Source organism: Schistocerca cancellata, chromosome 1 (assembly GCF_023864275.1).
Source record: "Schistocerca cancellata isolate TAMUIC-IGC-003103 chromosome 1, iqSchCanc2.1, whole genome shotgun sequence".
NCBI classification, from domain to species: domain Eukaryota; kingdom Metazoa; phylum Arthropoda; class Insecta; order Orthoptera; family Acrididae; genus Schistocerca; species Schistocerca cancellata.
In genome coordinates, this window is record NC_064626.1 from 945,247,729 (window position 1) to 945,275,452 (window position 27,724).

A 27,724-nucleotide genomic window follows, 5' to 3' on the forward strand; every position below is an offset into this window, starting at 1 on the left:
GAAGAGCCGTTTGAGATACGTCCGTCACAGATTGAAACTCTCCATAGCAATCCATATTGTAGCACAGAATCCATGCGGGTTTAAGGCTCCTGGCTGCTTTAGAGTTATTTCACAGAGAGTACCTAATCCAAGAAGTCATATAACAACTCTCCCATTGCAACTGGAATATGAAATAAAACGTCTGCAGTGATATGAGATATACTCCACAGATTTGAAATGTACTCCACAACGTGTTGTATGAAGGGTTTCACTGCATACGTAGTCTCTTTTCTAAGTTTTGTAGTTTAAAAAAACAGCGTGAATTTCTTTAGGTTGGAATAATACGATAATTACGCATATTTAGCAGTACTTTAAACTCTAGTCATCCTTCTTATGAACGGAAAATAATTTAGTGTTCTGGCGATTTTAAGTGATTCCTCAAATAAATTGTGTTTTACGTTGTGCGTAGGACAACCAACATCTCCAACGGATTTCTTATTGTATTGTCTTATGTGGTTTAGCATCACGTGGAGCTGTGACCCATTCAGTTCAATGTTTTCGTAAGGAAGATGAGCGTAGATTCCTTACAGTTAGACTTAATGAGGGTAGATCTATGGTATTGTCTTGCTTAGACCAGTGGAAGCATTCAGATGAAGATGTGCTGATGTGCTGTTTGTGATTTCGGTCACTCAGTATTTCTAAGATCAAAGTTTGATGAGAAGTTTCGCAGGTTTGCTATCGGAGATAAACGTTAGTGTGCTTTAACAGTTAAGAAGTGCCACACAGGACATGCAATGAGTTAACTGTGAGGCATGTATAGGGCTATTACAAATGATTGAAGCGATTTCATAAATTCACTGTAGCTCCATTGATTGACATATGGTCACGACACACTACAGATACGTAGAAAAACTCATAAAGTTTGGTTCGACTGAAGCCGCACTTCAGGTTTCTGCCGCCAGAGCGCTCGAGAGCGTAGTGAGACAAAATGGCGACAGAAGCCGAGAAAGCGTATGTCGTGCTTGAAATGCACTCACATCAGTCAGTCATAACAGTGCAACGACACTTCAGGACGAAGTTCAACAAAGATCCACCAACTGCTAACTCCATTCGGCGATGATATGCGCAGTTTAAAGCATCAACGATGCTTTCGAACTCATTGATGGGGACATGCTGCGCCGAGTGTGGGAGGAACTTGATTATTGGCTTGATGTCTGCCGAATCACTAAAGGGGCACATATCGAACATTTGTGAATGCCTAAAAAAAACTTTTGAGTTTTTGTATGTGTGTGCAAAGCATTTTGAAAATATCTCAAATAATAAAGTTATTGTAGAGCTGTGAAATCGCTTCAATCATCTGTAATAACCCTGTACATCGAAAGCTTCCACAGTATTTCTAAATCGTCTATGATGAATTTAGGAGATCCCTTCAACACCACAGTTACGTTGAAATTCATTTGCTAGACAAGACTGCGAATTATGCCAAATGAGACGGACAAGATTCTCTTAGAAGTTTGATACAGCGTTTTATCCTACAGCAAGGAGCACACATACAGTAGAACTACCAAAGTGCTTGTGTATTACACCACGATCACAGTGAACTACATACACCCTCAAACGTAAGTGGCACCATTAAACACTCCTACCACTGACACTTTTCCTGCTGAATGACAGAACACAGCCGTTACACAGCTCTCGAAAGTCCCACATCTCAAAATACATAAAGGACACACATAGACATCGAATGATATCAACGGACTTCTAAATAATTTGTGTGAACACAAGTGTTGGTTCCACTGGTCTGCAATATCACCATAAAGTTATATACCATAGACAATTACAGACGTACTTGTGTGGGAAACATCTCTAGCGGATTTCTTATATTTCTTACGGTACTGTCTTCGGAGTCTAGCATCAGGTGGACCTGTGAACCACTGAGCTCAACGTAATTGTACTATAGCATTACACAGAAAACTCTGAAATCTACGAGTATTTTCAACATGTGTACACACTGTCACGAAACGTAAGGTGTATGTGATAGAATTTCTGGTACATCTTCCCGCAGTTTTATCCAACAGCTGGATGTAGTCCGACTCTTTTCAGGTGCGTAATTTCAGATTACATTTTAAGCACCTGCACTGCATTTTAAAATGATTTTTTGGGTGATTCATCACATAAACGGAAACTGTTTTTAAGTTATATATGAGATACCTAACATTTCCAGCGGAATTACAAATAGTGGAAGTTGAGAAATCTTAAGATGTGAGTGACACGTGAAACACGTTTGTAATCGACTGGCAGGGTAGTGAGATTTCTGTTAGCAACCTTGCATGCTTCCTAGCGTTGCTAAATCATTGTATGACGAATGTCACTGTGATTCCTTCAACAAGAGCTCTTGTGGATGATGTTTCTATTTGTTATGATAGTGAATGTGAGAACATGTTATGCGATACGATCAAGCTTGTGAAATTCGAGAAATTCCTCAAGGCTGTGAGAGTGTACCAGATGTGTTACAGAAACTGTATAGCTCACATCCCCTCCACTACCCCCCTGCACCCACTCCCATTTGTTTCCTCGTTTGGCAGACCGTAACATCAATAGCGAGTACAAGTTAGTTACTCAATTTCGATTTGAAATCAAGGAATTTAGCGTTGAAAACTGTTTCCAGCTGCTTGTATTGCACCGGAAGAAATCACTGTCTTAATAGTCACTTTTCTAGGCCCATCGTTGCAGCTTAGCAAGAAAAGCGTGTATGTCTCGCCTGTATGAGATCAGTTAAGTGTCCGACGTTACGCATCGCTCTTCTCCCTGGTGCATCCGATCTGCATGTCTTCTTCGAACGCACACCTACAAAACTTATTCCTGTACATCTAGTATCCAGCAAGGCGTGAATTCGACCAATTGTTTTATCACGTCTGCAACGCGAAAGTGTGCAACCTACACGCCTTTTCTGTTATGCTACAATCTGTAGATTTACAAAAGTAACAGTTAAGCTTGTGATTGTTCTACGTGGAATGCAAACAGCTGGAAAACTTTTTCGACACTAAATTCCTTGACTTCAACACAAAACCGTAAAATCATATTGCATGCTTTGAAGTGAGAATCCGCCAAACGCGGAAAGGATTTGGGAGGGGGGAGGGGGGGATCTGAACAATACAGTTTCAATATTATAATGTAAGATCACATTTTATTGCGAGAAATAACTGTGTCAGATACTGTGCTCTGTGTATGAGCCAAAGACGTTACTCCTTGCATAAGATAATGACGAATATAACTGCATTATCTCCGATTTTTATTATCTGTGTTGTTCGTGCTCTGGTAAAGACGAAGGAAACTTATTATTGTGAATATTACTTATTACAACTCGATAGTGAGAGTGAAAGTTGTACTCGAGGAAGAAATAAAGAAGTTCTTATCTCTGATAAGAAATATAGAAGTAGATATCCTCGGTGTAGCAAAGCAGCTTAAATCACTTAATAAAGGCAAGGCTGCCGCTCCAGATGCTATACCAGTCAGGTTCCTTTCAGAGTATGCTGATGCAATAGCTCTATAGCAATTATATACAACTGCTCACTCACAGAAAGTTCCGTACCTAAAGACTGGAAAGTTGCTCAAGTCACACCAACACCCAAAAAGTGAAATAGGAGTAATCCACTGAATTACAGGCTCATATTACTAGCGTCGATTCCCTGTAGGGTTTCGGAACATGTACTGTATTCGAACATTATGAAGTATCTCGAAGAAAACGATTTACTGACACATAGTCAAGACGGATTCAGAAAATATCGTTCTTGTGGAACACAACTAGCTCTTCATACTCATGAAGTAATGAGTGCTATCGACAAGGGATGTCAAATTTATTCCATATTTTTAGATTTTCAGAAGTCTTTCGACACAGTTCCTCACAAGCGTCTTCTAACCAAACTGTGTGCCTATGGAATATCGCCTCAGTTGCGCGACTGGATTCGTGATTTCCTGTCAGAAAGGTCACAGTTCGTAGTAATAGACGGAACAGTTCGTAGTAATAGACGGAAAGTCGTCGAGTAAAACAGAAGTAATATCCGGCGTTTCCCAAGGAAGTGTTATAAGCCCTCTACTGTTCCTGATCTATATTAACTACGTAGGAAACAATCTGAGTAGCCGTCTTAGATTGTTTGTAGATGATGTTGTAAATTACCGTCTTGTAAAGTCATCAGATGACCAAAACGAATTGCGAAATGATTTAGATAAGATATCTGTGTGTTGCGAAAAATGGCAATTGACCCTGAATAAAGAAAATTGTGAAGTTATTCACATGAGTACTAACAGAAATCAGCTAAATTTCGATTACGCGATAAGTCACACAAATCTGAAGGCTGTAAATTCAATTAAATACTTAGGGGTTACAATTACAAGTAATCTAAATGGTAACGATCACATAGATAATGTTATGGGTAGAGCAAACCAAAGACTGCGATTCATTGGCAGAACACTTAGAAGGTGCAACAGATCTACTAAAGAGACTGCTTACACTATACTTGTTCACCCTATTCTGGAGTTTTACTGTGCGGTGTGGGATCTGAATGAGGTGGGACTGACGAATGATATTGAAAAAGTTCAAAGAAGGGAGGCTCGTTTTGTATTATCGCGAAATAGGGGAGGTAGTACCACAGACATGATACGTGAATTGGAGTGGCAATCATTAAAAAAAAGAAGTTTTTCGTTGCGACTGGATCTTCTCATGAAATTTCAATCACCATTTTTCCCCTCCGATTCCGAAAATATTCTGTTGGCACCCACCTACATAGTAAGAAATGATCATCACGATAAAATAAGAGGAATCAGGGCTCCCACAGAAAAATTTGAGTGCTCGTTTTTCCCGCGCGCCGCTCGAGAATGGAACGGTAGAGAGACAACTTGAAGGTGGTTCATTGAACCCTCTGCCAAGCACATAACTGTGAATAGAGTAATCAGGTAGATGTAGATGTGATCTCCTGTGCAACGACTTTCAAAGACACATAATGAAGTATATAAACTGTCTGCAGTGATTAACACTAGCTTTGTACTGAATCAGGTGTTTCAACGAGACAATTCAATTTGTAATTTTGTGATAAGTTGTGCTACCATATGATGTGATGTCATTCGTCATGAATACTAAATCAGTCATGGATTGTGATCAAGTGCGATTGCATGATTTGCACCGAAATGTCGTATTGTAATATATTATTATATTTTCAAGAGTGATGTGATACAATTATTAAATGGAACGGTCACTAAAGACATAACTGAAAGAATGTTCTACTCTGACATTTTCGCTAATCTATGCGGACCAGGGACAACACATTGGTTGTGTTAACATTTCCAAAGATTCTCGGGGACAAACCTGAATCCGAATCTCTAAAGACCATAGATTCTTCGTGTGAGAATGGATTTCATATAAGATATCGTCTATTTCTTACAGGCACAGTTTACTGAGTTTTCCTGTCAAATTTCTGATACCCTATTTTTACGACGATTCTTTCATGTCCCTTCAACTAACTGTTTCCTGCACCAACCAGTGGGAAACTTACGGTCCATGTCCAACGCCCATCTAAAATACGTCTTTCTTCGATCCAGATTTTGGTCGACTGATCTATCAACTTTACCTCATCTGTCACCGACACGACGACAGTGGACAACAATGATAGATTTAGAAGAGTGTAAATTTAAATAGTTCGATATTAGACATGTATCTGGGTAAATTGACTAGAACTACCGCACTGAAGAGTTTATTGAACGATACTCAAAAAACATAATTAGTTTAATCAATTGACACACAAAAACATTGCAATTCTCAATGCTGAAGGCCTTGATTCGGTTTTTCCTGGTTTCCCTGTTCATCTACGTTCGAATGAGGAATCAAATTATAATCCAGGATATTTTTTCCAGTATTGAAAACTGAAATCAAGCATAGTGAAAATGACACAACACCTAAACCTACATCACTCCAAGCAAATACCGGTGTAGTATGATATATAATTATTTTCACGACATACGTCACCAATGTTTAATTGGCCAACGTAATGTAAACGTACTAACATATTACCAGTGATGTGGTGTGAAAACATAAAGAATATTGTATTCAGTAATTGAAATGTGAACTTTTAACTGTTTGATGCAGGGGTACAGCATCGATTCGTAACTCATTCTGCGGTAATCCTAGGGAGGGTATTGTAATATCACATTTTATTACGGGATTACTGTGTCAGATACTGTCCTATGTGTACGAACCATAGACGTTACTCCATGCATAAGAAATGCGAACATCATCATTGCATTATTCTGAATCTTATTATCTCTGTTGCTGAATGTAATTTTAATGACTCCGATTATATCTTGCACTGATAAAGACGAAGGGAACTTATTATTTTGAATGTTACGTATTACAAGTAGACAGTTAGAGTGAATGTTGAGTTAGAGGAAGAATTAATGCCTTCTCACCTATGATAAATAATTAGGTGAGACTCAAAAGTAAATATTACTCTTTCTAGTCATTCTAATTACTACAGAAAATTTCACCTACAATAAGTCGATGTGAGTTTGGGAGACGCTGGGGGTTTGGCGAACGAACCTGCAAATAATCACAGTGACTTTCAACGGACCCAAGAGCACGCAACAAGAAATGTGCCACAGCTCTTTACCAACATATTACCAGACGACAAATTAGAAATTTGTGGTAAGGTCTTATGGGATCAAACTGCTGAGGTCATAGGTCCCTAAGCTTACACACTATTTAATCTAACTTAATCTAACTTAAACTAACTTACTCTAAGGACGACACACACACCTACGCCCGAGGGAGGACTCGAACGTCCGACAGGGGGAGCCGAATGGACCGTGACAAGACGCCCCATACCGTGCTGCTAACCTGCTCTGTACCACGCGACAAAATACACAAACGAGGCGAGTTTAGTTTCGATAGACATTTCAATACACCATTTGAAAAATAAGATTACGTGCTAATCTTGTCTAAAAAACCACAAAACACAGAAAAAACAACGACATGACATCAGGAACTTTTGCCCATCGTAGATGGAGACGTCTTTTCTCTCAGGATGGACGTAGCCCCATTGTAGACATGAGAACGGTTGCCATAATCGCAATTGGAATTAAGTCTTAAGCAGATAAGTATTACGTAAGATTGAAAGAAACCTTTGTGTGCGATTTGAAACACCCAACTGCTTTTTGTGTCGAGTATGTAAGGAGTTTGAGGCATTTTAACCATACTATTCGAAACATTTTAAACCTTTCATCGAGAAACATCCAACTAATAGAACAGTTTGCCATAGCAGTTCACTATTGTCAACTTCCTCTCTGGAGTGTAATTTCAGATCGTCATTTACGCACACTTTTGATCCTGCAACTGTTAGTATGTCTGTTGCTATTAACAATTTGTAAAATCAGAACTAATAGACATGAATATTGGCGTAATAGCAGCCAAATACCACAAATCTGCTCGAAACTTACAGAGATTCCAGGTCTACAATTACAGCAATAGTCGTAGTCCCTGTGGCATGTAATGTAGGAAGAATAGCTAAAATCAGAAAGTAACACAGCAGATGTAGCATCTGATATTTTTGGGGAGCACGCAGAACTGACTCGAGACAAGCTCCCTGAACCATTGAAGCAGGAATATAGAACTGCTTCCAGGCTTTGAGTTTCCACTACCTCCAACGTTTACGCCACTAACATTGCGTAGTAAATAGATGAATGTGATGTTATTTTCTGCAGCGTTAAGTGTGTTATTATAGGATTGTCACCATACTGAGAGTTCAATGAAGCGTCTATATTTTGATAAACCACGATGTAGGGTGACCCCGACGTACAGGGTGGTACAGTGCAATAGCCAGATGGTATAGGACGGCACTGTACTCAAACGCGATATTGGACGGCGTAGTACAGCCCCGGATGTTATAGTGTGGTGCTGCACTCGATCGATTTCGGACGCTGTATTCAAACCTGATTTCGTACCCGGAGCTACGGTACAATAGCCACACGGTATTGTATGGTGCTCTACCAGTGACAGTGCGATTACGCCGTCGGAATAGTGTAACGCTCACAAGCGTCTGTCTCCTTCTTTTCCACAAACACTTCTTGTCATTTACCTATTTACACTTTTATTCCAATCTCTTCAATACCTGTACTTCTAGATATACATGACTGTGATTCGTCATGTATAGTGGTGATACTCTATAGTATCTAACAGCCCTCATATTATTGGTGTAAAGGATGATCAAAAAGTCTCTATTCGAAGGCGGTACAGTCCAGAATCGGTATGCCAGACAGCAAAATAACAGTCAGAAATTTGTCAATCATCCCACCAATACAGTAGGCTGAAGATACCAATTTGGCAAAACGGCTTGTGCTACTGTGTGGAGAAGTCCGTAATATCCTGCTGAACAGCACGTCCGACTAGAGTCATCGACCCTTCAAGGCCTTTTGTAACGGATCGAAGGCATAATAATGATAATAGGAGAGCTCAAGACTATAGGACGGGTGCTCAAGTGGCACCCACTTAAGTCGGCTTAACTTCTTCTTTACGATATTTGCTATGTGTCGACTTGCATTATAATGAATTTGGCAACCCATTCCACAAAAGCGGTTTTCTACAGACATGCTGGCCATACACATCCTTCCTTTCTAACGGATGTCTACCAGCATTAGACCTTCGGCAACCAAAAGAGGAATAAAAGCACGTTGGTCCTGTTGGGACACATCTGGTAACAACGTCACCTAAGTTCACGTCCGTGCATTTACCGCAGGCATGTCGGAAAGACAAGAATACCACAGTAATACCTTGCCCACATGTTTGTCATTATTCACAGAAATCATCGGATAGCGATATGCAGATATAAAGATGGCGGTAGTATCGCGTACACAGGTTATAAAAGAATGGTGCGTCGGTGGAGTTGTCATTTGTACTCAGGTGATTCATGTGGAAAGGTTTCCGACGGGATTATGGCCGCACGACCTTGAACGCCGAATTGTAGTTGGAGCTAGACGGATGGGACATTCCATTTCTAAAGTCGTTAGGGAATTCAATATTCCGAAATTCATAGTGTCAAGAGTGTGCAGAGAATAGCAAATACCAGGTATTACTTCATACCATGGACAACGCAGTGGCCGATGGCCTTTACTTAACGACCAACAGCAGGGGCGTTTGCGTAGCGTTGTCAGTGCTAACAAGCAAGCAACATTGCACAAATAACCGCAGAAATCATTGTGGAACGTACGAATAACGTATCCGTTACAACAGTGTTCCAAATTTGGCATTAATAGGCTCTGGCGGCAGAGATGCGAGCGCCTTTGCTAACAGCGTGACATCACCTCCAGCGCCTCTCCTCAGCTCGTGACCATGTCGTTTGCACCCTGAACTGGTCAGATGAATACCGATTTCAGTTAGTCGTTCCCTTACATATTCCTCTGTCTCATGGAGCAGTAGGAGAACGAATAAGTGCCTCCGTGCATTAGGTGTTGTTTGTCAGAAAACTTTAATGCATCCAAGCGCTCTGAAACTTTGCGCTTGTACGCTGCAATATGTCTCTATACGGTACCTATGGACTACGGTTAGCGTCTTTGATTAGAAATCGAAATATAGTCGGTACCGGATTCGAACCCTGCCACGGCTTAAATTCTGATTAAAAATCATCAGCAATGACAGCTGAAGATTTCCGAAATAAGAGGTCACCCTCAAACTGCCAACGGCATTGTCAAAAAAGCGGACAGAGGTTCAGGGCACTCTCTTGCCCTTGGGGTGAGTAACTACTCCTACAGGCGAAAGAATCAACTATTATCAACTGCGTGAGGTTGTAGAAGGCAATGGAAACCACTTTGTTGAAGACAGTGTGCATCCACAGGGAATGTTGCTTCTAACAGAAAAAGTAAGTGTCATGATGATCTATGCATCGACAAAACATTCGGAATTAGTCTCTGCGGAAAGGGACTCCCGAGGGGGAGGTTGCCTTGAGAAAAAGGTTAAATAACCAACGAAAGGATAACGATCTACTAGTTTGTGCTTGGAATGTCAGAAGTTTGAACGTGATAGGGAAGCTATAGTATCTGAAAAGGGAAATGCTAAGGCTCAGTCTAGATATGGTGGGCGTCACTGAACTGAAGTGGAAGGAAGACATGGACATCTGGTCAGATGAGTATAGCATAATATTAACAGCAGCGAAAAATAGTATAATTGGGGTAGGATTCACTATGAATAGGAAGGTAGAGAACAGAGTGTTACTACAGAGAGTTCAGTGATAGGGTTGTTCTCAAAACTATCGACAGCAAACCAACACTGACAACTATAGTTGTGTTACATACCAACGTCACAGGCTGAAGATGAAGTGACGGAGAAAGTATATGTGGATACTGAAAGGGTAATAAAGTACGTGAAGGGAGATGAAAATCTAATGGTCCTAGGTGACCGGCATGCGGTTGTAGGACAAAGAGTAGGAGAAAGGATTGAAGACGAATGTTGGATCTATAAACGAAATGAGAGAGGAGAAAGGGTGACTGAGTTCTGCAACACAGTTCAGCCAGTAACAAGGAATATATTCGTTCAAAAACCACAAGTGGAGGATTTATACCTGGCAATAGCTGGGAGATATGAGAAGATTTCAGTTAGATTACAACACGGTCATGCAGACGTTCTGAAATCTGATAGTGGGCTGTAAGGAGTACACAGGAGCAGATATAGACTCAGATCACAATTTAGTAGTGATGAAGAGTAGGCTGAAGTTTAAGAGACTAGTCAGGATAAATCAGTGCGAAAAGAAGTGGGATACGGAAGTAACAAGGAATGAAGAAACACGTTTGAAGTTCTCTGAGGCTTTAGATGTTGAGGTAAAGAATAGATCAATTGGTAGATCGGGCATCTCTAAAAATGGCAATCACAGAATTTGGGAAGGAAAACATAGGATCAGTGGACAAAGTTCAAAACCATCGTACAATATGCGTTAGATGAGTATGTGCCAAGCAAGATCGTAAGAGATGGGAAAAAGCTACCGTGATACAACAACCGAGTTAGAAAACTGCTGCGGAAGCAAAGGGAACTTCACAGCAAACATAAATATAGCCAAAGCCTTGCAGACAAACAAAAATTACGCGAAGCGAAATGTAGTGTGAGGAAGGCTATGCGAGAGGCGTTCAATGAATTCGAAAGTAAAGTTCTATGTACTGACTTGGCAGAAAATCCTTAGAAATTTTGGTCTTATGTCAAAGCGGTAGGTGGATCAAAACAAAATGTCCAGACACTCTGTGACCAAAATGGTACTGAAACAGAGGATGACAGACAAAAGGCCGAAATACTAAATGTATTTTTCCAAAGCAGTTTCACAGAGGAAGACTGCACTGTAGTTCCTTTTCTAGATTTTCGCACAGATGACAAACTGGTAGATATCGAAATAGACAGAGGGATACAGAAACAATTAAAATCGCTACAAAGAGGAAAGGCCGCTGGACCTGATGGGATACGAGTTCGATTTTACACAGAGTACGCGAAGGAACTTGCCCCCCTTCTTGCAGCGGTGTACCGTAGGTCTCTAGAAGAGCGTAGCGTTCCAAAGGATTGGAAAAGGGCACAGGGCATCCCCGTTTTCAAGAAGGGACGTCGAACATATGTGCAGAACTATAGACCTGTATCTCTAACGTCCATCAGTTGTAGAATTTTGGAACACGTATTATGTTCGAGTATAATGACTTTTCTGGAGACTAGAGATCTGCTCTGTAGGAATCAGCATGAGTTTCGAAAAAGACGGTCGTGTGAAACCCAGCTCGCGCTATTCGTCCACGAGACTCAGAGGGCCATAGACACGGGTTCACAGGTAGATGCCGCGTTTCTTGACTTCTGCAAGGCGTTAGATACAGTTCCCCACAGTCGTTTAATGAACAAAGTAAGAGCATATGGACTATCATACCAATTGTGTGATTGGATTGAAGAGTTCCTAGATAACAGGACGCAGCATGTCATTCTCAGTGCAGAGAAGTCTTCCGAAGTAAGAGTGATTTCAGGTGTGCTGCAGGGGAGTGTCGTAGGACCGTTGTTATTCACAATATACATAAATGACCTTGTGGATGACATCGGAAGTTCACTGAGGCTTTTTGCAGATGATGCTGTGGTGTATCGAGAGGTTGTAACAACGAAAAATTGTACTGAAATGCAGGAGGATCTGCAACGAATTGACGCATGGTGCATGGAATGGCAATTCAGTCTCAATGTAGACAAGTGTAAAGTGCCGCGAGTACATAGAAAGATAGATCCCTTATCATTTAGCTACAAAATAGCAGGTCAGCAACTGGAAACAGTTAATTCCATAAATTATCTGGGTGTACGCATTAGGAGTGATTTAAAATGGAATGATCATATAAAGTTGATCGTCGGTAAAGCAGATGCCAGACTGAGATTCATTGGAAGAATCCTAAGGAAATGCAATCCGAAAACAAAGGAAGTAGGCTACAGTACGCTTGTTAGCCCACTGCTTGAATACTGCTCAGCAGTGTGGGATCCGTACCAGATACGGTTGATAGAAGCGATAGAGAAGATCCAAAGGAGAGCAGCGCGCTTCGTTACAGGATCATTTAGTAATCGCGAAAGCGTTACGGAGATGATAGATAAACTCCAGTGGAAGACTCTTCAGGAGAGGCGCTCAGTAGCTCGGTACGGGCTTTTGTTAAAGTTTCGAGAACATACCTTCACCGAAGAGTCAAGGAGTATACTGCTCCCTCCTACGTATATCTCGCGAAGAGACCATGAGGATAAAATCAGAGAGTTTAGAGCCCACACAGAAGCATACCGACAATCCTTCTTTCCACGAACAACACGAGACTGGAATAGAAGGGAGAACAGATAGAGGTACTCAGGGTACCCTCCGCCACACACCGTCAGGTGGCTTGCGGAGTATGGATGTAGATGTAGATGTAGATGTAGATGTAGAAAGTAGCTGAGAAGAAACCATGGGTAACAGAAGCAATACTTCAGTTGACCGATGAAAGAAAGAAGTACAAAAATATTCAGGAATACAGAGATACAAGTCCCTTAGGGAAGAGGTAAACAGGAAGTGCAGGGAACGTAAAGCGAAGGGCTATTTGAAAAATGTGGAGAAATCGAAAGAGAAATGACTGTCTGAAGAACTGACTCAGTATACAGAAGTGTCAAAACAATATTCGGTGTTATTAAAAGCAAGGGCGATACCATTAAATGTGCAATGGGAATTTCACTGTTAAATCAGAGGAGAGTGCGGTTAGGTGGAGTGAGTGCAATGAAGGCGTCTATGAGGGGAAAGACTTGTCCTAAGACGGAATCAAAATTTAAAAGAGCTTTGGAAGACATAATATCAAATAAGACGGAAGGGTTAGATAACATTCCATCAGCATTTCTAAAATCATTCGGGGAAGTGGCAAGAAGACGACTATTCACGTTGATGTGTAGAATGTATAAGTCTGGTGATATACTATCTGACTTTCGGAAAAAATTGCATCCACTCACTTACGAACAGTGCAAAAACTGACAAGTGGGAGAATTATCGCACAGTCAACTTGGCAGCTCATGCATCCAATTTGATGACAAGAATAATGCACAGAAGGCTGGGAAAGGAAATTGACGTTCTGTTAGGTCATGATGAGTTTGGCATTAGAAAAGGTAGAGAGGCAGTTCTGACGTTTCAGTTGATAATGGAAGCAAGACTGAGGAAGAATGAAGACACATTCGTAGGACCTGTCGACCAGGAAGAAGCGTTCGACGATACCAAATGGTGCAACGTGTTCGAAAACCTGAGAAAAATAGAGATAAGCTGTAGGGAATATGCAGTATGTACAAGAACCAAGAGAAAAACAATAAGAGTGGAACACCAAGAAGGAAGTAGTCGGATTACAAGGCTTGGAAGATAGTGACGCGTTCTGTCACCCCTACTGTTAAGTCTATGTATCGAAGAAGCGATGAGGGAAATAAAGGACAGTTTAAAGAGTGGAATGAAAATTTAAGGTGGAAGGATATCAATGATAAGATTCACTAAAGACATTGATATCCTTAGCGAAGTGAAGAAGAATTACAGGGCGTGCTGAATGAAATGAACGGTCTAATGTGTAGAGAATATGGATTGAGAGTAAATCACAGAAAGACGAAAGCAATGAGCAGTAGGAGCTATGAGAACAGCGAGAAACTTAACATCAGGACTGATTCTCACGAAGTAGATGAAGTTAAGGTACTCTGGTATCTAGGCAGCGAAATACATGAGAGGCGGAGCAACGACTGTATCAAAAGCAGACTAGTACTTGCAAAACGGGCATTTTTATCGAAGAAATTCTACTAGTATCAAACATCAGTCTTAATTGGAGGAACAAATTTCTGAGAATGTACGTTTGGAGCACATCATTCTGTGGTAGTGAAATATGGTCTGTGGGATAGCCGGACAGAAGAAAATCTAAGTATTTGCTGTGTGGTGATACAGAATAATGCTATAAATTAGGTGGACCGATAAGGTAAGCGATGAGGAGGTTCTACGCAGATTTGGCGAGGACAGTAATGTATGTGAATCACTGTCAATGAGAAAGGACAGGATCACAGGACATCCGTTCAGAAATGAGGGTATAGCCCCTTGGTATTAGAGGGAGCTGTAGAGGGTGAAACTGTAGGGGAAGACAGAGAGTGGAATACATCCAGCAAGTCATTGAGAACGCAGGTTGTAGGTGCTACTCTGAGATGGGCGTTTGACATAAGAGAGGAATTCGTGAAGGGCCGCAGCAAGCTATCAGAGAGGTCTCTTTAATTTTCCTGTAGGCAGAATATATCTTACCCCTAGTGATATATGCTTCTACTTCCTTACATTTGTCCTCTAGACATCCCTGTTTACCAGTTTTGTACTTCCTGTCGATCTCATTTTTAAGATGTTTGTATTCATTTTCACCTGCTTCATTTACTGAATTTTTATGTTTGCTCCTTTCATCAATTAAATTCAATTCCCTAATGCTCTCTCTGAAACTCTCTACAATCTCTGGTTCCTTCAGTTTATCCAGATCCCATCTTCTGAAATTCCTACCTTTTTGCAGTTTCTTCAGTTTTAATATGCAATTCATAACCAATAAATTGTGGTCAGAGTCCACGTCTGCCCCTGGAAATATCTTACATAAATTCGATGATATTTTACTCCGTACTTGACTCATGTGGTGACATCTTAGAAATGTACTGTGCACCGACCAGTACACCACAAGAGGTCACCACATGAGTAAAATGTTGCAGTTAGTTGCTATGGTTTTCAGTCCGAAGACTGGTTTGAAACAGCTCTTGGCATTCCTCCTGTACTAAATTGGTGATCCCTTGATGCCTCAGAATGTGTCCTAACAACTGATCCCTTATTTTGTTCAGGTTGAACCACCAATTTTTCTTCTCCCCAATTCTAATCAGTACCTCCTCATTAGTTATATGATCTACCCATCTAATCTTCAGCATTCTTCTGTAGCAGCACATTTCAAAAGTTTCTATTCTCTTCTTTTCTAAACTGTTAATCGTCCATATTTCACTTCCATATATGGCTACACTCCATCCTAATACTTTCAGAAAGGACTTCCTGACACTTAAATTTATACACGATGTCAACAAATTTGTCTTCTTCAGAAACGCTTTTCTTGCCCTTGCCAGTCTGCATTTTATATCCTCCCTACTTCGACCATCATATTATTTTGCTTCCCAAATAGCAAAGTCATTTACTGCTTCAAGTGTTTCATTTTCTCATCTAATTCTCTCAGCATCACCTGATTTAATTCGAATACTTTCCATTATCATTGTTTTGCTTCTTTTAAAGTTCATCTTATATCCCCCTTTCAAGATACTGTCAATTCCGTTCAACTGCTCTTCCAAGTCCTTTGCTGCCTCTTCCAAAATTCCAATATCATCGGAAAACGTCAAAGTTTTTATTTCTTCTCTCTGCACTTTCACTCCCACTCAATTTTTTTTTGTTTCTTTATTGCTTGCTCAATATACAGATTGAATAACATCGGGGATAGGTTACAACACTGTTTCATACCCTTCTCAACCACTACTTCCCTTTCGTGCACCTCGACTTTCAGAACTGCCATCTGGTTTCTCTACAAATTGTAAATAGCCTTTTGTTCCCTGTATTTTACCTCTGCCACCTTTAGAATTTGAAAGAAAGTATTCCAGTCAACATCGTCAAAAGCTTTCTCTAAGTCTACAAATGCTATAAACGTAGGTTTGCCTTCCCTTAAACTACCTTCTAAGAGAAGTCACAGGCTCAGTATTGCCTAGGGTCAGTATTCTCCGGAATCCAAACTGATCTTCCCACAGGTCGGCTTCTACGAATTTTTCCATTCTTCCGTAAATGATTCATGTAGTATTTTGCAGTCGTGACTTATTAAACTGATAGTTCGGTGATTTTCATACATTTCAGCACCTGTTTTCTTTGGTACTGGGATTATTAAGTTCTTTGTGAAGTCTGAGGGTATTTCGCCTGTTTCGTACATCTTTCTAATCAGATGTAAGAGTTTGTTCATGGCTGGCTCACCCGAGGGTATCAGTAATTCTAATGAAATTTAGGTCTATCAGTGCTCTGTCAAATTCTTCACGTACTGTCATGTCTCCCATTTCATTTTCATCTTCGTCCTCTTCCATTTCCATAATATTGCCCTCAAGCACATCGCCCTTGTATAGACCCTCTTTATACTACTTCCACCATTCTGATTTCCCTTCTTTGCTTAGGACTGGATTTCCATCTGAACTCTTCATATTCATACAGGTGATTCTCTGTTCTCCAACGGTCTTTTTAATTTTCCTGTAGGCAGTATCTATCTTACCTGTAGTGATATATGCTTCTACATCCTTAGATTTGTCCTCTAGCACTGTTTAGCAATTTTGCACTTCCGGTCGGTCTCATTTTTAAGATGTTTGTATTCGTTTTCCCCTGCGTCATTTACTGAATCTTTATGTTTTATCCTTTCTCAAATTAAATTCAATATGTCTTCTCTTACCCAAGGATTTGTATTAGCATTAATCTTTTTACCTACTTGATCCTCTGCTGCCTTAACTATTTCATCTCTCACAGCTACTCATTCCTCTTTTATTGTATTTCTTTCCTCTGTTCTTGTCAGTCGTTCCCTAAAGCTCTCTCTGAAACTCCCTACAACCTGTGGTTCCTTCGGTTTATCCAGGTCCCATCTTCTGAATTTCCTGCCTTTTTGCAGTTTCTTCAGTTTTAATCTGCAGTCCATAACCAATAAATTGTGGTTAGAGTCCACGCCTGCCCCTGGAAATATCTTACGATTAAATATCTGTTTCTTTAATCTCTGCCTAACCATTATATAATCAATATAAAACTGTCTGGTGTCTCCAGGTCTCTTCCACGTATATATTACGGAATAAAATATTGAATTTATGATGGGATTGAAGAGTTCTTATCAAACAACATTATTGTCGTTTGCAGTTTCTACTAATTTCAAGGATTTCACTTCCACGGAATCATCTCGCCGTTACAGTGCCACCGTTCTTTCGATTTGCAAAGTGCAACTCTCATTGGAAAATAATGAGCATTAAAGGACGGATTCTCCATTTTGCATGACAAATTGGGAAGTAAGAATGCCATCTTTAAAGTTTAGCGATAATTTTTCGCGGAAAAAATGTCCTCACGCCACTGAATTGCTTTGATACGTTCCTTTCGTCCAAGCGTCTCGTTAGGAAGTACTACATTAAGGCGGATGAAGAGACTGTTGTCAGGATCATCACAATTTTTTCTCATTTTCCGAGTACTGTCACCACAAAAAAAAAGACTAACCAGATTTTATGTCAGAGCAATGAGGGCCCTCAGTACGGCTCTTCAAGGAACGATAAGGAAGACCTGGGCAAATGGGAATTGAGGATGTTTCGTTAATGCGCATTTGAATTACAGTTGGTTAAGATTGCAAAATTTCGCATAAATCAGCAAACTTAAAGGGATTGCCCTCAAGATCAAAGAGTATGATTACCAATTTCTAAATTAAGATCACTGAAAGACAAATGTTTAGGTATGATGAAATTTACCAAATATTTTTTCATCAGTGAACATATGAGAGAAAAATTGCAGAATCTTAACGGTATACGCTTTAAAGAAAATCAAACAATTCTTAAAAGCTTTTAGCAATGCGTTAAATAATGTACACAAACCCACAGTATCATCGAAGTGAACCTCAACGGGCACATCCAGTGACCTTTAAATCAATTTAAAGAATTTTTTAATGAAATACAGATACAAAAACTTTAATAAGAAATTTGGAGGTGAAACTTTTACGTTTACAACATCTGTAACAAGAAATTGGAAGGGTACAGTAACAAGAAATTTGAAGCTGAATGTTTACTAAATATTCCCAGCAACCTTTTGGTATTGCAAACGGTTAGCACCGAGAGGTAGACCCCGTGACACTCCACAAGAACGCGGTCCAGGAGCCTAAATTTACTGGTTCCAAGACGTACTCAAGAATGTTATTACAAACACAATAAAATTAACACGCGCAATACAGCGTGGCAACAAACAGCTGACTCTCACACTTTGGAGGTTAAATTTAGGAATTAGTTGCACCAATTCCTTCTTTACCACTCTGTTTTCCATTATAAGATAGGACAACAAAAACAAAAAAGAAAGAAAAAGTCTCTGGTACCAGTTGTCATAACTAAAACCTAAACTAAACTCCTCCCGAATAGGCCATGGCCATGAAGCCCCAACGCTCATAGGCGTCACTGGATGCGGATACGAAGGGGCAGGTGGCCACCACACCGCTCTCCCGGCCGTATGTCAGTTTCCGTGACCTGAGCCGCTACTTTTCAGCCAAGTTGCTCCTCACAAGGGCTGAGTGCAACCCGCTTCCCAACAGCGCTCGGCAGACCGGATAGTCACCCATCCAGATACTAGCCCAGTCCGATAGAGCTTAGCCTCCGCGATCTGACGGGAACTGGTGTTACCACTGCGGCAAGGCCGTTGGCAGTGTCATAAGACAGACCTACAATAAGTTAATACAATTTTTCTTCATTCACAACAACGAGTAATTTCTTGGTTGCAAGACGTGCACTACCGGTATGAAACAGATAATTCCATTGACACTAAGAGAATCCAGGCAGTTGCAACTCAATAAGGCTGGCCGCAAGAACACAGATGGAGCGTTAAAAGTCACACCAAACCTTACGTTGTGCACAACGGTAAACTTTACTGAATGTCAGTGAATTTATCCGTATTCACTTGTCTCACCAACGGGACAATCAGAACAAACAGCAATCATGTAACTAAAAGGAAGTTTTACCACGGCAGGCTAAATCTTCTTGATTGATTAGTCAAACAACACAAATGATTTTAATAGCAAGATGACAATTACCGGGTATCGGCTGCTTTCAGAGAGACCCTCAGTCAACAAGCATTACCCTAATTAACGCACCTTGCAAGACACTCGGCTAGTATAATGCGTCGTAATCGGAATTACTACATCGCTGCTGCACTGCTAAATGTAAGCAAGAACTTTAAGCTCCTCGACGGGTATTAAAGGAGAGCTTGTGGTCTCGTGGCAGCATGTGGAGCATAACTCTGCTACAGATTGCGGTTTGCAGCGGCAGTCCCTGTACAGCGGTGGGAAAGGCCCCTCTTACGACGATACCACTAACTACGGCGGAACGCGGCCCTCACGGTCGCCATTGAAAGCACAGCCGTCAACCCCAGACGGCCTGCCGGCCGGAGTGGCCGTGCGGTTCTAGGCGCTACAGTCTGGAGCCGAGCGACCGCTACGGTTGCAGGTTCGAATCCTGCCTCGGGCGTGGATGTGTGTGATGTCCTTAGGTTAGTTAGGTTTAATTAGTTCTAAGTTCTAGGCGACTGATGACCTCAGAAGCTAAGTCGCATAGAGCCATTTGAACCATTTTGAACCGGACAGCCTGGCGCTCTGCACGTCCCACGAGCTTTCCAGCTAAGAATCATCTGTCTGAGAGAGAGAGCTGCCCCCCACCCCCCACCCCCACCACAATCGAATCCCCGTCATATTTTGTGGCAAGATGACCCAGTGGATAGCCCAAGAAAAACTGAACATGGATCAAGCATGGAAACGGGAAGAAGGTGTACTGATCTGTGGAAAAAGAAGCAAAACAGAAACAGCGAATTGTCCAAGCTCAAGATATGTAACATGGAGTACATCAGCATAGCCGTGGCGTCGTGGTTAATGCTCACGTCGTAGTGTTCCTAGGAGAAGATCTGTGCCCAAATCCCCCTCATTCCCCACTTTTTTTCACAAAATTATGAACTGCCCGTACGGTCGTTGATGTGTGTGTTCGCTGTATTCAAACTTGTGTCTATATCGTTGTGTAACGTTCGTTTACAACAGCTACGTCTGGCAAAGGGACCTCCACACGTACGTATCTCCTGTTTGTTCTGCACAAGTACCACGTGTTATGACACTTGCGACCCGTTTTTGAAGCTATGATTCTTGAATTCCTTTGTTCTAACATAGTTTACATCCGTTTATTCGTTGTTTTCATTTCTGTGAGAGATCTGTCTGGCATCTCGCCTGCACTCACTATTCATCACATTTTCTTGCGATGGTAATATATTATTTTTACCCCGTGAATCATATTCTATAATCAATGCATCGGATGACAGTTACCAAGACTACGGAAGGAAAACAGACACGTCAATGACCGGACGGACAAAAAAAGTGGGACGCGAAGGAGATTTGTAAACAAATCTCCCGTTTGACAGTCTAACAATTGGGCCATACAAAGGTGACGCCATAGCTATTCGAATTCGCTCGATGTTGCACATCCTGAGCTTGGACAGTCTGCTGTTTCTGTTTTCCTTCTTTTTTCAAAGTTCAGTACACCTTCTTCTTGTTTTGATGCTAAATCTGACGAGTATGGGGAAGGGGTGCGATGGTGAATTCCTTTATGAGAATCCGTTCTTGGACACCCTTCAGGCAAACTTAAGCGCACACGAAAGTCTGCCACGATAGATCAATTCGCAATACGGCCCAAGCAGCACTACCAGATTGCACCGAGATCATAGCTACTATAAAGGGTGGTCCATTGATAGTGACCGGGCCAAATATCTCACGAAATAAGCGTCAAACGAAAAAACTACAAAGAATGAAACTCGTATAGCTTGAAGGGGTAAACCAGATGGCGCTATGGTCGGCCCGCTAGACGGCGCTGCCATAGGTCAAACGGATATCAACTGCGTTTTTTTAAAAAATAGGAACCCCCATTTTTGTTACATATTCGTACAGTACGTAAAGAAATATGAATGTTTTAGTTGGACCACTTTTTTCGCTTCGTCATAGATGGCGCTGTAATAGTCACAAACATTAGGCTCACAATTTTAGACGAACAGTTGGTAACGGGTAGGTTTTTTAAATCAGAATACAGAACGTAGGTACGTTTGAACATTTTATTTCGGTTGTTGCAATGTGATACATGTACCTTTGTGAACTTACCATTTCTGAGAACGCATGGTGTTGCACCGTTATTACCTGTAAATACCACATTAATGCAATAAATGCTCAAAATGATGTCCGTCAACCTCAATGCGTTTGGCAATACGTGTAACGACATTCCTCTCAACAGCGAGTAGTTCGCCTTCCGTAATGTTCGCACATGCGCTGACGTATGTTGTCAGGCGTTGTCGGTGGATCACGATGGCAAATATGCTTCAACTTTCCCCACAGAAAGAAACCCGGGGATTTCAGATCCGGTGAACGTGCGGGCCATGTTTTGGTGCTTCGACGACCAATCCACCTGTCATGAGATTCGCTATTCAATACCGCTTCAACCGCACGCTTGCTGTGTGCCGGACATTCATCTTGTCGGAAGTACATCGCCATTCTGTCATACAGTGAAACATCTTGTAGTAACATCGGTAGAACATTACGTAGGAAATCAGCATACATTGCACCATTTAGATTGCCATCGATAAAATGGAGGCCAATTATCCTTCCTCCCATAATGCCGCACAATACATTAACCCGCCGAGGTCGCTGATGTTCCACTTGTTCCAACTATCGTGGAGTTTCCGTTGCCTAATAGTGCATATTATGCCGGTTACGTTACCGCTGTTGGTGAATGACGCTTCATCGCTAAACAGAACGAGTGCAAAAAATCTGTCACCGTCCCGTAATTTCTCTTGTGCCCAGTGGCAGAACTGTATACTACGTTCAAAGTCGTCGCCATGCAATTCCTGGTGAATAGAAATATGGAACGGGTGCAATCGATGTTGATGTAGCATTCTCAACACAGACGTTCTTGATATTCTCGATTCTCGCTCAGTTTGTCTGCGACTGATGTGCGGATTAGCCGCGACAGCGGAAAAAACACCTGCTTGGGCATCATCGTTGGTTGCAGGTCGTGGTTGACGTTTCACATGTGGCTGAACACTTCCTGTTTCCTTAAATAACGTAACTATCCGGCGAACGGTCCGGACATTTGCATGATGTCGTCCAGGATACCGAGGAGCATACAAAGCACACGCCCTTTGGGCATTGTGATCACAATAGCCATACAGTAACACGATATCGACCTTCTCTGCAATTGTTAAATGGTCCATTTTAACACGGGTAATGTATCACGTAGCAAATACCGTCAGCACTGGCGGAATGTTAAGTGATACCACGTACTTAGTGACTATTAAAGCGCCATCCATCAAAAAGCGAAAAAAGTGGTCCAACTAAAACATTCATATTTCTTTACGCACTACACGAATATGTAATAAAAATGGGGTTCCAATTTTTTAAAAACGCAGTTGATATCCGTTTGACCTATGGCAGCGCCGTCTAGCGAGCCAACCAATAGCGCCATCTGGTTTCCCCCTTCAAGCTAGACGAGTTTCGTTCTTCGTAGTTTTTTCGTTTGATGCTTATTTCGTGAGTTTGGCCCGGTCACTATCAATGGACCACCGTCTGTACCCTTAGGTAACAATACAGACTAATAGCATGCCGGGGGGGGGGGGGGGTGCCTAATGGGAGATCGGCGAGGGATTCGTTCCCGATCGGCACAGGGTCAGCCATCAGCGGTAGGGTGTTTGCAGCAGTGTGCGCCAGCTACCTGACTGAGTAGTGCAGTTGTCCTTAAAGTCTGTTTACGTGTCGGCGCTGTTGTAGACTACAAAGAGGTTCAGGACGTCCGTGTTAACAACTCGTCTCTAGATGGACACACACTCCGCTGCTGGTAACAGAGTTTTTTGGAGTACGCAAGCTGCTGCTGCTGACAGATTTTTTTGAAGTGAAATGCTAGACATATCACTGTCGTATTTTCAAGAATTTTCGGTTTTGCCATGGCTGACCTGGAAGAGCATCGTTTCTGTATAAAGTTTTGGTGCAAAATTTGATTAAGTTGAGGCAAAAATTGCGGCGGATGTTGAAGACATTGGTGGCAACGCTTCCGGTGATGTACATAGGACCTGTACAACCTTTTCAAAAACTGGTGAACATCGATTGACGATGTCGACTGCTTACAACAAAAAATTTTCAGAAAGTGACTGATCTGATTCACCAACATTGTAGACAGGCCGTCCAAGACTCCCACAATCTCCTGAAAATAAGTTAGATGTGAATGTATTCTGGCCAGAAGACGCTAAAAACAGTCTTTTTTTTAAAAAAAAAAGTCATCAGTCATCTGACTGGTTTGATGTGGCCCGCCACGAATTCCTCTCCTGTGCCAACAACCTCTTCATCTTAGAGTAACACTTGCAGCCTACGTCCCCAATTATTTGCCGGATGTATTCCTTTTTCTGTCTTCCTCTACAACTTTTTAAACTCTACAGCTCCCTCTAGTGCCGTGGAGGTTATTCCCTCAAGTCTTAACAGATGTCCTATCATCATGTCCCTTTTTCCTGTCAATGTTTTCCAGATATTATTTTTCTCTCCAAGTCTGCGCAGAACCTAATCACTCCTTACGTTTTCAGTCCTTTTATTTTCAACATTCGTCTGTTGCGCCACATCTCAAATGCTTCGATTCTCTTCTGTTCCCCGTGCGGTTAAAGGCGCTGCAGTCTGGAACCGCAAGACCACTACGGTCGCAGGTTCGAATCCTGCCTCGGGCATGGATGTTTGTGATGTTCTTAGGTTAGTTAGGTTTAACTAGTTCTAAGTTCTAGGGGACTAATGACCTCAGCAGTTGAGTCCCATAGTGCTCAGAGCCATTTTTTTTCTCTTCTGTTCCGGTTTTCCACCCAGCTCCATGTTTCACTACCACACAGTTATGTGCTCCAAACATACATTCTCTGACGTTTCTTTCTCAAATTAAGGCCTACGTCTGATACTAGTAGACTTCTCCAGGAATGCCATTTACCGAAAGCTACTCTGCTTTTGTTATCCTCCTTACTCCGTCAGTCATTGATGGTTTTGCTGCCTAGGTAGCAGAATTCCCTAACTTCATCTACTTCGTGACTATCAATCCTGACGTTAAGTTTCTCGCAGTTCTCGTTTCTCATTACTTTCGTCTTCCTTCGATTTACTCACAACCCATATTATCTACCCATTAGAATGTCAATCCATTCAGTAGATCCTGTAATTCTTCTTCACTTTTACTGAAGTTAGCAATATCGTGAGTGAATCATATCATTGATATCCTTTCACTTTGAATTTTGATTCCACTTCTGAACCTTACTTTTGTTTCGATAAATGTTTCTTCGTTGTATAGATGTACAGCCTTTTTAACCAGAACACTTCCTTCTTGGTCTTCCACTTTTATTATTCCTTCTTGGCTCCTTTACATACTACATATTACCCGTCTCTCCCTAAAGGTTACCCGTATTTTCCTCAGAATTTCGAATACCTTGTACCATTTGATATTGTTGAATGATTTTTCAAGTTCGACAAATTCTGTGAACGTGTAATGATTGTTCTTCAGTCTTGTCTCCGTTACCAAATGCTACATCAAAACTGCCATTCTTCTGCCTTTACCTTTCCTAAAGCCAACTGATCGTCATCTAACAGTAGTTGGTTGCTACGTTGAGCACACTTGGCACTTTTTTTTAATTAAATTAATTATGTTGTCTTGTATTGTGTATTTGTCATGTTTATAATCCAAAACTTTCGTTACAAACTAATTAAATTGATTACACTATATTATATTGTATAACATATTATAATTAATTCATTTAATTGAAAAAAGGTTGTGCATAAAAACCCTAGGGTTGTTTGAAGAGCGGAAATCTCCCGTACAGACGTATGATGCAAGTGACACCCAATCACCTGACCACGTTCGAAGTCCGTGAGTCTCTCACGATGACTAATGACTACTGAGATCGTTTATGTGGAGTACCTGGCACTAGGTGCCTGCACAGTACACCTAATATGAAAAACGTATATTCTTGGGGATGTACGATGCGCCAGAGCCATTCGCCGAATATGATAGTCTTCCCTCTCGGTAGTGCCACATGGCCGTCCGGAGCCCGGTCTTCTCGCGATAGTACATTCTCATGATCACCTCTGCTACCAACCTCATACTGTAACTACGCTCCTGCCAAGTCTTTATGCAGTTTCGCAGAAGGAGTATCCAGCTTCTAGTAGTCCTTCAACAAGACGTCGTTCAAACTGAGTGAGACGTTGATAATGGAGTCACTGTCGTTTTAAAGGCATTCTTGACTAACATCAACTCACCAAGTCCAATATAACTAACGCTCACGACCGTCACAGAGGGTATTTAAAGCAAACCTGATCTGGATCATTACAGTGGTGCTATTAGTGCAACTCTTATGGTACTGCCACGAAATTTGAACAGACATTGCATGTCAGATGTAGAAATACTACTACCAACTTTCGTTTACGTTTCACAACTCCTTCTTAGTGCAGCGAATTTTCTTTTGTTGTCAGTGTATTATTGTACACTGGCAGCTCGTTGCGTACGACCAATTGGTGTTACATTTACTTTGTCTAGTAATGAAATTTCCTTCTTTTGAGCCAAATATCCCAGTACCTATCCTCATATACATTCTACTATGTTGTGAAAATGCACACCGGAACATAACGCCAGGTTACACAATGCATTATGTCTATGTTCCTACTTTGTGTCAAGTACCTGTTGATGTTCACTTGGTTTTGTGTTAGTGTTACGTCCAATTTGGACGTGTACTTTCACTCTCCTTCTGTGTATATGTCCGCGCGCACCTGTCTGTGTGTGTGTTTCTGTTTTATCTTTCTTCTTATATGTTTGTATCATTTTTTGTATAGTTTCTTTAATGTGTTATATAGTGTGCGAGTGCTTCAATGCTAAATGCCGATTAATAATTGTCAGTTATATATATTTATGACTCCATTCTCAAATGATGTTAACACTGTAACATTATAACCAACGCTTCTAAGCAAATACACTGAAGCGCCAAAGAAAGTAGTATAGGCATGCGTATTCAAATACAGAGATATGTAAACAGACATAATACGGCGCTGCGGTCGATAACTCCTACATAAGACAAGTGTCTGGCGCAGTTGTTAGATAGGTTACGGCTGCTACAATGGGAGGTTATCGAGATTTAAGTGAGTTTGAACGTGGTGTTATAGGCTGCCCACTGCGATAGGACGCAGCTTCTCCGAGGTAGCGATGAAGTGGGTATTTTGCCGTACGACGATTTCAGTGTACCGTGAACATTAGGATTCCAGTAAAACATCTAATCTCCAACATCGCAGGAGCCGGAAGAAGATCCTGCAACAACGGGACCAACGACAGCTGAACAGAATCGTTCAACGTTACATAAGTGTAACCCTTCTGCCAATCGCTGCAGATATCAATGCTAGGTCATCAACAAGTGTCAACGTCCAAACCATTCAACGAAAAATCATCGATATGAGCTTTCGGAACCCAAGGCACACCCTTGTACCCTTGGTGACTACACGACATAAAGCTTGACACCTCAACTGGGCCCTTCAATGCCAAGATTGTTGATGACTGTTTATGGCTGAAATCATGTTGCCTGGTCGGACGAGTCTCGCTTGAAATTGTATCCAGCGGATGGGCGTGTACGGCTATGAAGACAACCCCACGAGTCCATGGACCCTGCATGTCAGCAGGGGACTGTTCGACCTGGTGGGGGTTCTGTAATGGTGCAGTGCGTGTGCAGTTGGAGTCATATGTGTCCCCTGATACGTCTAGATACGATTCTGAGAGGTTACACTACGTAAGCATTCTGTCTGATCACCTGCATCCATTGTGCATTCCGACGATCTTGGACAATCCCAGAAGGACAATGTGACATCTCACACGTTCAGAGTTGCTACACAGTGGTACCAGGAACACTATTCTGAGTTTAAACACTTCCACTCGCCACGAAATTCCCCAGAAATGAACATTATTGAGCATATCTGGGATGCCATGCAACGTGCTGTTTAAAAGAGATCTCGACCCTGCCTGCCTGCAGGCTTCATGGTGTCAGTTACCTCCAGCACTACTTTAGACATTAGTGGAGTCCATGCCACGTCGTGTTGCGGCAGTTCGGCATGCTCGCGGGTGCCCTACACGACGTACCAGTTTCTTTGGCTCTTCAGTGTATATCACTAATATAAGTTCGTAGGCTTCCACGGCTCGTGTCATTTTGGATAAAATAATTTTGAGTATTGGTCCGCGTCATTGTAAACTACTAAAACAACTAAATTGACGATGTTTAGACCTACTTGCTGTGGTTTTCTCTAGAGTGGTTCACTGCTGAATCGCCCTGAAGAGGACCGCAGCAAGTCGGTCGAAACGTCGGCAATGTAGTTTACAATCACGCCGCTCAATACCTAAAATTATTTGTTGAAA

The 27,724-nt window shown here is 41.6% G+C and overlaps 1 protein-coding gene across 1 annotated transcript in view; it reads left to right on the plus strand.

The window, feature by feature from the left end:
* The window catches only part of LOC126116861 (uncharacterized), a 439,575-nt gene that overhangs the window by 316,990 nt on the left and 94,861 nt on the right, over positions 1-27,724 (plus strand). The window lies entirely within an intron of this gene.